This window comes from Nothoprocta perdicaria, unplaced genomic scaffold (genome assembly GCF_003342845.1).
Source record: "Nothoprocta perdicaria isolate Ctin4 unplaced genomic scaffold, notPer1 scaffold_38, whole genome shotgun sequence".
In the NCBI taxonomy this organism is placed as follows: Eukaryota; Metazoa; Chordata; class Aves; order Tinamiformes; family Tinamidae; genus Nothoprocta; species Nothoprocta perdicaria.
Genome location: NW_020455621.1, coordinates 4,983,406 through 4,997,963, shown reverse-complemented (window position 1 = coordinate 4,997,963; position 14,558 = coordinate 4,983,406). Strand labels below are relative to the sequence as shown.

At 39.2% G+C, this 14,558-nt stretch overlaps 1 protein-coding gene across 1 annotated transcript in view; it reads right to left on the bottom strand.

Annotated features, from left to right (window-relative positions):
• The window catches only part of GRM1 (glutamate metabotropic receptor 1), a 171,605-nt gene that overhangs the window by 9,738 nt on the left and 147,309 nt on the right, over positions 1–14,558 (bottom strand). The window lies entirely within an intron of this gene.

Below are 14,558 nucleotides of genomic sequence, written 5' to 3'. Positions count from 1 at the left end.
CTACTGCATCAAATATATATATTTCTTCTAATAGGCAAACCAGAGGGCAGAATGAATTAACATTATTGCTGTCAGTCTGCAAGTAGCATCGACTGTCAAAAGCCTATCTAGGGCGAGAACGCGTCACTGATTMGAGGGAATAAACAGCTGCTCCAGCTGTACAAATATGATATTGCTCAAAATGCTCTGTAAGTGTATCAGAGGCAGATTTCCACCTAGTCACTGCACARCCTTCCCTGGGGCAGGGAAAAGGTTGCTTTGCATCTGTAATTTCTCAGATGGAAAAGAGATTAAATCTGTCCTGGAGGAGATGAGGAGAAGTCTTTCCTTTTTTGCAACAGCTCGTGTATTTTCTCTGCTGGACTTGTGTTTGCTTAGGGTGGGTGATTGTCGTGTTTTTTTTTTTCTCTGAGCAGTTGAATTTTGCTATTGTTCACCAAGTGGGGAATATTTCAGATTTTGAATGTCTTGTATATACAAGTATATATTAGCAAAAATTTATCTGGATACTTAAAGATCATTTAGGGCAACTGTTTTTCTCTAGGTCAGATTCTGCAGTTTTCATTTACATGTGCCTGCTCATGATTTCCCTGTCCTGTGAATCCCAGCACTAAAGCAGGGTTTTCTCTGTTCCCTCTGCTGGCTCTGCAGCAGCCAGTCACTAACAAGCGCAGTTAGCAAGAGCTGTGCACAGCAAATGTGTCTTGCCATGGGACAGCCACTAGGTTGTTGCTTATAGCACTCAGGATAATATCATCTCCATGCAAAACTGTAAAAAAAAAAAAAAAAAAAAAAAAAAAAAAAGTGGGATAAAAGGAAAAAGAGGATAAAATTAGCAGAAAAAAAAGGATATATTTTCAAAGTTGTAGGCATTTCCAAATGAAAGCAAAGGCTTTAAAAATAAAATTAAGGCTTCAAAAAAATTGTCCAATATCCTCATCAGATCTGGACAATCAAATTAAGGCATTGTGTGAAACAGGGAACATAGCAAATTTCCCCTCTTTAATGGCATGCACCACATTTGTCCCATCATTAGACATAATAAACCAATGAGAAAGAGAAAGCAAGGGGTAAAACCACTCTTTGTCATGCAGCTTCTCTTACACATTCACTGCAGTGTGGGATTTTTCAAAGCTGCACATGTGCCGACGGACACTGGCTGGTGGGCGTGAACTCTGGCTGCCTCTTCCTGAAGATGGAAAAGAAAAAGACACCCATGAGTGGTTATACACATGTGCACACATGGTGGCTAGACCACTCAGTAGGGTGCCTRTCTCTCGCCTACTTCTATAGGTTGCTGTGGCCTTCCCCATCTTTCCTCCTCTTGGTCATCGTGGCAGTCACCTCAACTCTCATAGTGGTTCCCATTTGCTCAACGTGGTATTGGATAAAATAGGTTCTCCTGGGGTTCTCCCTACTCTCACTGCTGAACCCTGATGGACTCCTGTGCCAGATGGCAAGGGCTGCAGTKCATTTAGCTGTCAGTGGGAATTCTCCCCTGGCATTCCCTCTGCAGGGTGAAATGATGAAAAAGGAGCATCTGCCTTTCTCATCTAGCACCATTACTGCAAGTTTTTGTCGGTGGAGTTTTTAGTATATGCTCAATTCCTGCTTCTTATCTGTGACTCTCATTCACTTATTCTGCTTTTCTAAATGTTTCTTTTAATGCAGGCTGTTCCCGAGTAGTCACTAGCTTTCATTATATGTGATTTCACATATATAGAGAGAGACACGTGTCTCTCTTTTCTTATTGATTCTTATTGGCCTTATTGAGACAGACACAAATTGAAGGGTCTCCTAGGCACTCTTATCTGCAATTTGGTAATTCCAAAAGGGATTTCAGATTGCAGTTTTCAGCCATTAATATAAGACAATTTCTAGTTTATTTTCTCATCTATCTTAACCTTGCAAGTGGTGTAAGCTGTCATTTGCCTTTTGCACTATCATAAATATACACACATATGCATGTGCTTTGACAAAAATCTCAGGTATTTTTGCACATGGAATGTATCAATGAATTTCTGGGAGGGAAAAAAAAAAGTTGTCGCTGTATTTCAAATAAAATGCAAATCAAAATTCAGCATTTCTCCCAATCAAACACTCATAATGCATGCTTGCCAGACTTCTGTTTATCTCAAAACAACAGAGTAATGGATGGTATGAACATGTACTACATACTAAGTAAAACTGCTAATGAGCCCAAAAAAGCCATTCTTCTCCCCACATAGTAATGAACAGTACAGAGTGATGTACACAGAAAAGCATGCATACCCATTTTGCAGATGCRAATTGAAGTGGGAGCTTCCTTATGAACTATTATAAATAAAACACAAATAAGACACCACAGAACAATTTTGTAAACCTTCCCACTTTCAGGTCTCTAGAGTAATTCAGTTCCTCACCAGGAGTAATGAGATACCTGAGATTTGACAATTTAAAGGTAATCATAATCAGGAACTTCTCTACCATGACTGCTTCTATACCCTATTAATTTTATAGGGATTATCAAGCTTCTGATTAAACAAAACAGCCAGCATTTCTACAGATCTTCAATTTTCTTCATTTGCAGACAGAACAAGAACTTTTTGCCTTTTGTGAAAAATGTTTGGCATGTGTTATTCCTGCTTGTTAAAAAAACAGAAAAGAGTAGCTTATTCAGTCACAGGAGCTAATGTCACAAAACAAGCAGCAACTTGCAGGCAGTAAATCAGACAGAAAAATCCATCCCTAAATGTATTTCATCCAGGCGTGAGAGCTGTATGTGCAGCCAAAGGGACATGGCTCCAGAGGGCCTTGGTCAGGGACCATGAAAAAGGTAGAAAACCCTCAATTCAGAGCACCACCTTGATCCCTGATCCTAGTGAGGCTCCACCACCTTTACCTTTGCTGCTATAGTTTGCCATCAGTTTTGGCTTCTTTAAATGCATCCTGTGCTTCCCGCCCTGTCTTTCATCTTATTCAGATGTACCCCCACAGTGAGCCAACAACATTTTGCTCTCTGGTCTGTGGGCATGTGCAGTTCTTGTTATGAATTCTTCCAACATAAAAGGAGGAAATAAGTTGCTTCCTAGATGCTCCACAAAAAATCTTYGTGTCTTCACAAACCAGTGAACTCTTTTCTCACTATGGCTGCAGCTTCTCTCCTCAGCCRAAATCAAATACCACTATTACATATACATTACATTACCCCCTAGATACCCCAGCAGGATTGCATCCTCTCAATAAAATGTTCCATCAAGTCAGTGGCTTGTCTCTTAGCCAAGGTCAAGGGGGATCCCCATATGGTGGTACACCCAGAGGCATATACACTGCTGAAATATGCTCTATGTCCCAGGGCTCAGGCTTCAGCAGAATTTGGACTTTGTATTTACAGGAAAATTTGTATATATATTTACTGGTACAGAAAATGTAGTGTGTATGTTGATTATACCTCAGCGGATTATTTTCCAATTATCAAATCATTCTCAAATGCATAAATAATAATAAAAAAACATTTTTGTGTTAAATTTGAAACATTATTCTAGGCTTACTATGCATTTTGCTAATGTGCAGAAATACTGCAGAATTCTAATCCACGATTGATGCTTGGATCTCTGGACCTCTCTGTTTTTAATTATGATAATATTTTCTCTCTTCCTCCCAGTCTTGAAGGCAGTGATGGCACTTCACATATATTTTTTCCTGGTTACCAGAAAATTAATCTCCCCATCTTTACAAAACTATCATTAAAAGGCCATTTTTGGAGCAGTCTTCTCAAAGATATGGATAATTCCTGCTGAGTCAATGACACTTATTTGCGTCCTGAGCCCAGGCAAGTGGACTTTTTGTGCATTTGAATGAGGACTGGGCATACCATAATGAATGCTTTTTAATGAACCCCAGAGTGCAGTAACACAGTCTCTGTCAGAGAAACCACTGTGGTAGTACAGAGGGTCCCTGAAGGATGTTGATTAATTGCTTAACTTTATGTTCTTTGAAGCAGAAAAAAAATGTTCCTAGCCAGCTGGTCAGAATGCAGACGAGGTAACAGGCCTTATGAAGTCTGCAGCAAAGAACCTAAAGGGTCTGAGGGAAGACTTACTCTTACCACTGKTTTTTTTTKKTTTTTTTTTTTAAGTGTAAATGAATCATCCCATAAGGCCAGCAACTGTGTCAGGGCTGTAGGAAAGTATAAATTGCTGTCCATAATGTTTTATGTCTGAGTAGCTATGAAACTAGAGACATTCCCCTACTGCTCTGGAATTAGTCTCTCTGCTCATCCAGACTCCCCAAACAGACACAAATTGAATGAATCTGTCTGGCATCCAAAATAACTGAAATGCAGGACACTGGTACTCATCATCTAAGCCCACAGCCAGAGAACCTCCTCACTGGATGCTGTCCATCTGAGAAATACTTCCACATTCCCCATAGTCAAAAACACACAGAAAAGCATACCCTCATTTTTCTGTGCAATTGAATTTGAGACCACTGAGCATCAATGACATCAGGAAGATAGCAAAGTGAAAAGGGATTTCAAGAGAAGCAGTGATAATATAATGCTGACACTTACAGTGGCACGATAGCCCTGAGTCATACCCTAGGATTTAATAACTTTTATATAACTCTAGGATTTAACATGGCAGGGGAGAAGTTTTGCACCACCTTATCCTCTGCAGGACCTTAGCCTTTGCCATACTTACTTCACATACCAGCATTCAAAGCAACTGCCCTCTGAACTCCCATAAGGTAAGTTACCAAAATACGAGCTTTCTGGCCCACTTTTCATTTCTTTGGCCCTCTAGCAGTCTACAAGGTGATGGTGGAGGTGAGCATTCATTGCAAGTCACAGAATCAAATGGGTGATGTGCTCGACTAAATACCCACCCCAAATTCTCTCTAAACCTTGCATCTTCCCCAATAAGAAGTGGGTTAATTTTCTGATGTTTATGCCCTTGAAAGTTCAAGCTTTGTGTATGGTTGTCATGGCCAGATYGAAAGATATAAGTATAAAAATAAGCAAGCCCATGCCCTCCTCCTGCAAGATTTGAAACTGAATTTCAAATTGCACCTTTTGTGCAGGGCTGGGATCTGATAGAAGATCTCTGCAAAATATTTCATTAAACTGACTGGTGAAGCTGGGAACAGGAACAAGTTTTCAGTGCAAAAAAAAAAAAATTTAAACACAAGCCATTAGTTCTGAGCTAAAGGAAGGTTGGAATAATTGCTCAATGTTTTAATATGATTATGTTAATCGAGTAGGCTAATCAATTAGACAGTGGCTTTTTAATTTTATTTTATTTATTTATTTTTTTTTTTTTTTGAGAGAGAGAAAAGAATCACAAACAGCTCCACAACCGGTGGAGCAAAGGCTGCTGAGAGCAGGAGGGAGGTTCTATGGTCATTTGTCAAATGCAGCATCCCTGCCCTCCYGTGGCTGCTCCTGCATGGCCCTGGGTGCACAAGTGCAGGTGCAACTGCTCACTGAACTGGCAGGGAGTGACAGGGGTCACTAATCTGGGTCAAAACTAAGCTCTAGAGAAAAAAAAAAAGTTTTAACCAGGACCACTTTGCTGCTCCTGGTTAATGTGCAAGGCCACCCAGCCACTTGTCCCTGCACAATGTAGGGTGAGGAAAGCTTTGGATGGCATTTCTGGCTTACAGCAGCTTAAAGCATTTGCAGGCTTACAGGCTATGATAGCTCCAAACCAGCTGCATGCAAATCTCGCAGCTATCCAGGCTAGTGGGGGAGAGGCTGAGATGATAACTTGGATAAACCTACTTATACGTAAAAATATGCAAAACATGCATATAACTTGGGTTTTGGATAACATGAGAAAATGAGAGGGAGAAAACCCCTGAAATGGCACAGAGACCACAGAGACCCCCATCTCGCATAGCACACCCCCTCTCAGGAACAGACCCTTCCCAGTCCCTTCCCAGTCAGCTCTAAGGAGGAGTCAGCTGAAAGAGGCTGAATTGAACCACCTGAAATGATCAAGGATCTGCCATGGAAAGGAAGAGAAACGACTGTCAGAATAGTCAGAAGAGAATGTAAAGCAAAAGACTATTTTCTATGGACACAGAGGGAAAGACTAGCAGGAGATTTAAATAAGAAAATAAGGAGTGTCTGAAGTTCCAAACTTGAACCCACTAAGGATTATGAAAGATTAATAGTTTGCAAACACAGTGCAATGTAGACAGAAGTCAGTCTTACTAGCTAGGAGGTGGAGGGGTTTGTGAGTATCTGGGGATATGTAGGACTGACTAGAGTAAAATGGGTGAAAAAAAAMCAACAAATTTTCTATTCTACTAGAGAAGAGTTGCTAGAATCAGATCCTGGTTTTGTGCTTGTTTTTTTTAAAGTGTAGGATCAGCTTTGACATCTCTGGCTTATGGTGTCGCAGCAAAGAGTTGTTGCAGAGCAAACCCAGTGGTTTCCTGGTGGAGGGGACAATTCTCAGTCCTGTTCTCAAGACCAAGGGGGCAGGGGCAGCTTCTCTGCTGCTGGCATTAGTGTATGTCAAATCTTGAGGAGATTTGGTTCAAGAGAAAGCAAGGAAACAATGGTTCACATTTTTTTTCTGTAAATTTATTTTCCCAAGTGAAAGAAAGCCATATCCTGCATGCCAAAAAAAAAAAAAAAAAAAAAAAAAAAAAAAAAAAAAAAAAAAAATAAAAAAGAAAAAGATAAAGTAAAGTAGAGAAGGAGGAGAAACAGCATTAGGAGAGAGTACTGAAGGTAGTATACTAGAAATGCTAAATTGTTTATAATGCAGTAATAAGAATCTCAGAGTTTTTACTTTTCAGGTGGGCTTTAAAGAGACAAATTGTGTGATTACTTCTAGACTGCACAGTTGTTTGCTGCTTGCAATGATAATGTCTTTTAACCTATGCTTGTCAAGTGTGGGAGGCTGAATGCCAGAGCACACATATGCTTTGAAAAATTAGCTAACTTCAAAATTTCAAAATTAAGTATTCTTTGAGAACTTTAAAGTAGAGACAGATGTTCTGCTGATGTAATCTACCTTGCTATCCTCTTCAGCCCACACTTAGAGTGGCTTCTTAGAGTCCTTTGACAAAGTGGAGAAAATAACCACTTTTTTTCTGCTGGTAATAATTATTGGTGGTTCTTTGACAGTGGATGTCTTCTATGTGGATGTTAAATTTGCCATAAAATCTGTAAGAATTTTGGAAGCTATTTTCYCATTTTCAAAAATATTCCTTGATCTGGTGGCACACATAATCGGGGGAGGTGACCTATGCTGTCACTGGTAAGAATTGTTTCAAAACCTTCCTAGRATAGGAAAGAGTCTCGCAAAACATCACCAGATTATACTTAAAATACAAATATACTTAATAATATAAGTAATTATGAGCCATGGTGACAGCTGGCATCATGTTCACTAATTTGCTTTGAAACATTACCAATCAACACACCAACATACAGGCCTCCTCATAGAGCAAAGAAAACATATTGTGCTAATGTCATCCACCAAGGGCACTGCAAGATATAGAGCTACGCAGCACTGAGGCTAACACCGTGTAATCAGGATAAAATCCTGCTCAGAAGTCCCACAGTATGGAAAGACATACATATCTGAGGAGACAATCCATTAAGAGAGGTTGACCATTCTCTCTCACCAGGAGTGCAATTTTTCTGCAAATTACACAGGTTTGCCAAAATACAGGCTCCCTCTTGGCATGTTTCTGAAGCATCTACAGTTTTGCTCGCAGCATTTTGCTAGGTTTGAGCAAAAGGGATCTCTCACTGCAGGCAGGTCTGAACTCCGCRGATGAGCCAGACTAAGCCTTTTCACAGCAGCGAAAGAGGTGAAGCCAAAGAGGGCTGTCCTGCTCTTTGGGCTCTTCTGTGCTCATMTCTCCCCGAGCATGGAAACGGATTAAGTAAATAAGCAGTAGCCCTGCATTTCATGCTGGTAACTCTACACTGAGTTGCTGGGATGAATTAAGAATTGCTTTTAAAACCATTATTAGTTATAGGGGAAAAAAAGGCTAACATTATATATACACATGTGAATAATCCTTTATTGTTTTATAGCCTTATCCTCATCTATAGAATATAATAGATCAAAATGTTGTCCCTCAGTACTTGGCTTTATGTTTATCTTTAAATTAGCTCAAAAAATTTATGAAATCTCAAAGTGACTCAGAGATCCCCATAGAATATCCTGTGTGTTTATTCTAGCAAGTATTTGTACATGATTTATCATGTGTTCATGAAATGTCACAGTTCTACCTGCTCCTGCTAAGAAGGGGTGAAAAACTGAAGCATACTGCTGAAACATCACACCTCAGAGGACAGGAAAGAGATAAATGCAGTCTTGACTCCAAAATATTATAGTAGCTTCTATGAGACTTTGCTTTTTAGTTCTTTATTCTGTTTCCACTTTAAACACTGAATTAAATAAAGAAATGTCTGATATGTATGRTTTAAAATTATATTTCAGATCATCACACACCAAATTATATTATTTGTTTATATGCTTATGGGAGTCGGAATCTGATTTCTACATGTAAAATAGTGAAATATCCAGGCATTTAGATGCTGATCAGGAGGCAACCTTCAATACATTTTATTTACCTGACATTCTTAACAGGAGAAGATTCCTTTGTTATTTTTATCACAGAGAGACTTCAAAACAACACAAGATTATGGCTCTAGGCATATAAACATCATCTGCTTATACCTGCATGTGAAATCAACTATTCATATCACACACTATTGAGTTGGTGTACTTTATAGCATCCTAACTGGATTGCTATGAGTGCTCTTCAGAATAAAAATGCAATAAATAATAAATACAAATACAGAAAAACAAGGAAATGTAATAAGTGATCCAGTCAAGCAAGAAATTAAATTACAACTGGTATTCTTATTTCTGTATTTTATGCCAGAAAAGAAGCTAACCTTTCTCAGGCTTTCGGAAGTCCTATTTTTGTTTCCTTTAAGTTAGGAAGTGATACGTAATTGTAAAGCTCCCCTCCGATATGATTATCTGTCTATGTGTCCCTGTGTTTAACTACTGAGATTCGTTATGCAAAGCTGCTTCTGAGAAACAGAGGAAATATTGTATAAAATCTTACACAACAGCTCTTTCATCCAAAAGAAAAACAGTTCTGACARGTGACAAAGAAGTCTGGATAGGAGTCTGAGATTCAGGTATCATGCCCTATAAACTAATTCAAAATTATCCAGACTGTATTTGAGATGATTTTGTACTCACTGCTCACACTGGGAGTCTAGTTTGAAACCTCACTGCTTTTCTCATTTCTTTTTCTTTAATGTAGTCTTGATCAGCCACTGTTTGGCTACAGTTTGGAAACTCAGAGGAATAACACTAAATGCTCAAACCTCTTGTGCTACCTGTAAGCTTCTACTTAATGGCAGTAGTCCTGGTGACATTGCATATCTGACCCTGCTTTCTTTCTTCTCAGTTTATCTTAGGAGCGACAGGTACTTGGTTGTGCCTGTCCTGGGACTCCTTTAGCTGAGATGATTTCTAAGAAAGTCTTATAGTGACTTGCACAGCCTTGCTCCTTATTTCCCATTAGAAAGAAAAAAAATTCTCTGTCTCCAGATTGCTTATATTACATATCTGCAGAACATATTTTGCATATATATGCACAGACAGACAATTTGGCATATACTTTGTTACATAAGAACTAGTTTGGTCAATGCTTATTTCTTTTTATCTCACATATAACCATGTGACCTTTTATCTCACATATAACCATCTAAAGCACACAGGCTTTAGATATTTATGATGCCTGGGTTTTTTTGTTTTTTTTTTTTTAATAAATATTATTTTTAGTAGTATTTATTTAACTCTCTAAAAAAAAAGTGTGGGAATATCATAAGAAATATTTCAGTATTTATCACCTATGGATGCCCGGGAAAGAATTGCATTAAATTTATTTTAAAAATGCAAATTAAAGGTCACAGAGGACAATATTAGATATAATTACACAGCTCAGATTTAATGAAAAAGCTTCAGCAGGACTAGAGGACATTGTTCTTGGTTTATTAAGATTCAAACCCCCTTATTCAGTGTTTCTTTCCACATTTTTCACTTCAATTGTAACAGCCTTTTTAGAAATACATAGCTATCTTCTGGGAGTTTTAAATATTCACTTAAATCAATACACTGACATGGGCTTAATAGCTTGACTGAGTTTGCTGAATTTTCTTATTTGAAATGCGCATCACATATACAAAGGAACTGCGTGAGAGCTGCTACCTGCAACCACACTATGTGTCCAAAAAGTCATTAAGGGTTTAAGCCCAGCAAAGCCAGCAAATATACCAACTGCTGAGAGAGAGAGAGAGATGTTTGCCACTAAAACCTTCCATTATCCTTGTGAGCATACGAGATGCTTGCTTAAAAATACACTGCAGAAAAATCTTGCATACAGTCTTGCAGAGAAATGGCTGGGYGGGCTGCAGCGGGCAAGGGAAGGAGTCAGGTCAGGCAAATGCAGACTACCTCCTGCCTACGACTGTGGCACTAGTTTATTTAAATCAAAGCTGATCCTTCTCCAGGTGTACTGTGAAAATATTTACTTTCTTTTTCTTTTTTCTTTCTTCCTTTTTTAAAAATTCCTTTTAACTTTCATATTATTTCCTGTTTGCAGGACATTACAACCTTTGTGGGGTTTCAAAACTCTGTTCCATGATTCACTGTAACCCCCTGGTAAGCCTTAGGATGGCTCTGCTGACCCACATATTTAAAAGTCTTTTTGAAAGTACCTTGGAATTTAATCTCTTTTAAGATGTGTAACTGCTGAAATAAATGCCTTGTTGTGCATGCTGCACTAATGCAGTGCATGACAGGTTTACCTGATGCATCAATTTTCTAAATTACAAAGCAAGCCAGCAACCATTTCTTATTCAATGCAGTGATTTGTCTCTATACTGGTTTGGCAATGCTGTCAGAAAATTAAACTACAGCAAGCAGTAATCTGTACAACAAATATTTAAAGATAACTCTCATATGTTGCAGGGTTGGTGACACAATTTAGGACAAGAGAAAATACTTGTAGATTTGTTGTAGATTTCTCAGCTTGGGCTTGTATTCTAAAACACAGACTGAAGTTTAACAAGATATTCTCCTTGATCATACAACAGTGACCAGTTATTAATGATCCTCATTGACACTTTCACTGTATCCTTGTTTCAGAAGTTTTGATTCATTTCAGTGAGGTAGAGTGAAATATTCCCAGTGTGGCTGTACCTGCTAAGATTTTTTTGTTTGATCTCTATACTTTAGCCTGAAGAAGCCATGAACAAAACGTATTGTTTTACTTACCTTTTTTATTATTTTTTTTTAATTGTCATTCACACTTCTCTCCTTTCTACATTTCTAAGCCTTTAACTAGAAGTAGCATATTGGCTGCATGGAGTAGTATCTTGAGAAAGGGAAGAGGGAATACTCCTGAGCCTCTTCTGCTGTGACAAGACACTTACATCAAGCAAGAGGCTCTAAAAGATGTGCCTTTGTGTGACTGCAACGGAACACGCTGAGCATGTCACTTTCTGGCAGTTGCAACTTTTGCCACGCTATGCTGTGCTTTTACCTCCTTCCACCACCATGAAAAGAGTGGAACAAAATGTCCTGMCTACAGCACACACTTATGCTTTAAGATGCTTTCTGCTTGGCTGGAAGAGGCTTTGAAGGAAAGGAGTGTGGTGACGAGCTCAAAAGCCTTTGTGGGCTGTGAGCTGCCAGGTGAAATGAGACCCCCTGGAAATATGGCAGGTCAGTGAAGCTTCCTCATGATGAAACAGTAATCTCAGAAATTCTCAGTAAGAACAAGTGTAATTGAGAAATAGTTTGAAAGACTTTTATAGCTGGAAAGACCAAGTAATAGTTATTGTTTTGTTTTGTTTTGTTTTCCTAGGCCTTGGTAAGTGAGCAAACACGTGTTACTAGATGCAACTGAGGTTACCTCTGGGTTACTGAGATACCCAGTTTCAAGCTAAAGAATTTTGGCGTCTGGTGCAGAGGGAGAAAGGATGAAGGACAAGAGCAGGCTCCTTTGAAAGAAGCCATGGAGAATGTACCAATGGGTATTGAGTTACCCTGATATTTTTGAAGGGAGTAAAATAAAGCCATTTTGAATGATTGTTAGCCCAGGTGTCATGGGATTCACTGTCTAGAGAGGACACCTAGGAAAGCATCCTAGAGGCATGAACTACCCAAACATGTTGAAAAGATACATAAAAAAACCCTCATGTTTGGAGATATTTTAAAATAACCGTCCAGTTCTGAGTGCAAAAAACTGGAGAAAGAAAAACTAGATGCAAATACCTTAAACTTAGAAAGGGGTATATAGGTGGCCAAGCATTAATGTGGAGTCCTGGCCACACAGAGTTTTTCAAGTTGGCCTTCCCATCAACTCATGTCTTGCCACACATCTTGTGTATTTATTCTGAATCACAGTTCCCTAGAATAGTGACCAGAGCCTTGACTCTTTACTATAAGTGGAGCTAATGACACAAAGACTCAGAAAGAACTGCTCCCCACTCCTCAGCAACCACTAATCCTTCTCACACTGCTGCAGCCCAACAAAATTGTGAGTGAAGAAGTAAGCCTAGCTGCACAGCTCAGGCTGCAGATGGACTACAAGCAAAAGCCACTTAACAGACTTGCAGTCTCTAGACCTGTCTCCAGTCTTCTGTACCTGAGCAGGGTCAATTTGAAGCAGTGGCTAGAGAAGACAGTTCCTGAACCATCCTCAAGCGCAACTTCTTGAATGTTGCTTGTTATTTTTCCCCGGACATTGCCCAGAAAGGARTATTGCTTCCCAGGGAGATATATCCCTGGAAAGGGCAGGATGCAGTTTCACTATGGGTATGCACAATTAAGACTGGGCAGGCCTTCATGTCCCCAAAGCCCTCTTTCCGCTCTATCACTCCTTGCTATCTTATATGCACTTTACTCTTCAAGTTGTTTAAYCCTTACAGACCAGAGTGACATTCAAGGTCAAGAACTAGTCTCATAACTGCTCAAAACCCACATCTGAAAGCTGCAATCTTATATCTGCAAAAGGATGGGAAAAGCCTCTCCTAAATACTRCTGCTGGACCAGCATCCTTTAATAGCTAGGATCTCATAATGTCACCGAACAGCAAATCCTGGTGATAAATGGCTCTACACAGCTTCAATAAAAGCAGCAGATATCAGTCTCTCTCAGTCTCTCCTGATGGAGCTGTTCCACTTTTTATAAATATTTAAATATTCATTTGACAAGACAGACAGGCTGACTATAGTTTAGCACTGAAGACTCTCATGAGGGATCTCTCAGACCCAGATTTGAATTCTCTCACAAAATAATACAGAGCATTTCTCTAGGGTTTGCATCAGGATTTTTTTTCCTTTGTTCCAGGACAAATTGCTGGTCAAGAAAGAGAAAAGGCCAAGACTTGCCTTGGAATACATAGTCCAGTTTTAGGGCATTCACCTGGKATGTGAAGGAGATGCCCTTCACCTAGATCAATGCTCTAGCCATCATTCTAGTGGCTGTCAGTGTAAAGTTCCCTCACCCAAAAGTCCCCGATCCCTTCATCCCCTCAAGGCAGGGCAAGTTAAATGTCCTCCTGATTTTCAGAAGCCAGAATTTTCTGATGGAAAATGCATTCCACTGGAAAGTTCCCAACCACCTCTATTTAAAGCTATAACCTCAGTAATTGCTCACAGACTAATCAAGTATGAGAGAGTTCAAACCTTCGTGATCTTACATTATACCTCCAGAGTGCAACAGCTCAGTAAAGGCAACATCACTCTATTATTAAGTGAAGACCAATGTTACTAAGCAATTTATTTTCATCAGAACTGTCTGTGACGGACATTTTTCTGGAAAATTCCTGGCCTCTGTATGAGCACGGAATATAGCTGAAGGCAGTGCTAACATACATCCCTAGTTATTTCTGCTCCAGTTTAGAAGGAGAAGGGAAGAGCCGGTTGTCTTGTTCTAATCCCAAAGCTCTACTGGCAATGCAAACAGCACAACAGCATGTGCGAGCGCTTTCTCAAGGCTTACATAAGTTTGCCTTGCCCTTGCAAATGTAAACTAGTTTCCATTTTCAAAGCTAACTCAGTTTAACTCTATATCTGCATGCCAATTTAAATTAAATGGATGCCATTTTTTGTTTAGGTGAAGGTATTGAAATGGACTCAATGAATACAGGGTGGTTCAATGTAGACGGAGAAAGATGAAAATTGAAAAGTAGATAAACAAGCTGGCAAGAAATGAGATAACAAGAAAAGGAATGGAGAGGTTTTGAAAGATAAMTAGAAGAAAATGATCTTTCAAGTGAAATGCTGCTTGCCGTGTGGCCAAGGCAAGAAGCAGAGGAAGATTCTCTGGCATCTGAATTACTGAAAGAAAACTAGGGGAAAARAAGAAAAAAAAAGATTGTGACAGGAAATGAAAAAGGTTGAAACCCAGTCTGGAGGCCTTTTCTCTGGCAGTAAGCAAGTTTTAGTATTTTCAGGAATGATCTGAACACACATTTGAATTATATAGGAGCTTCAAAGGCTCCAGAAAATTCTTTTT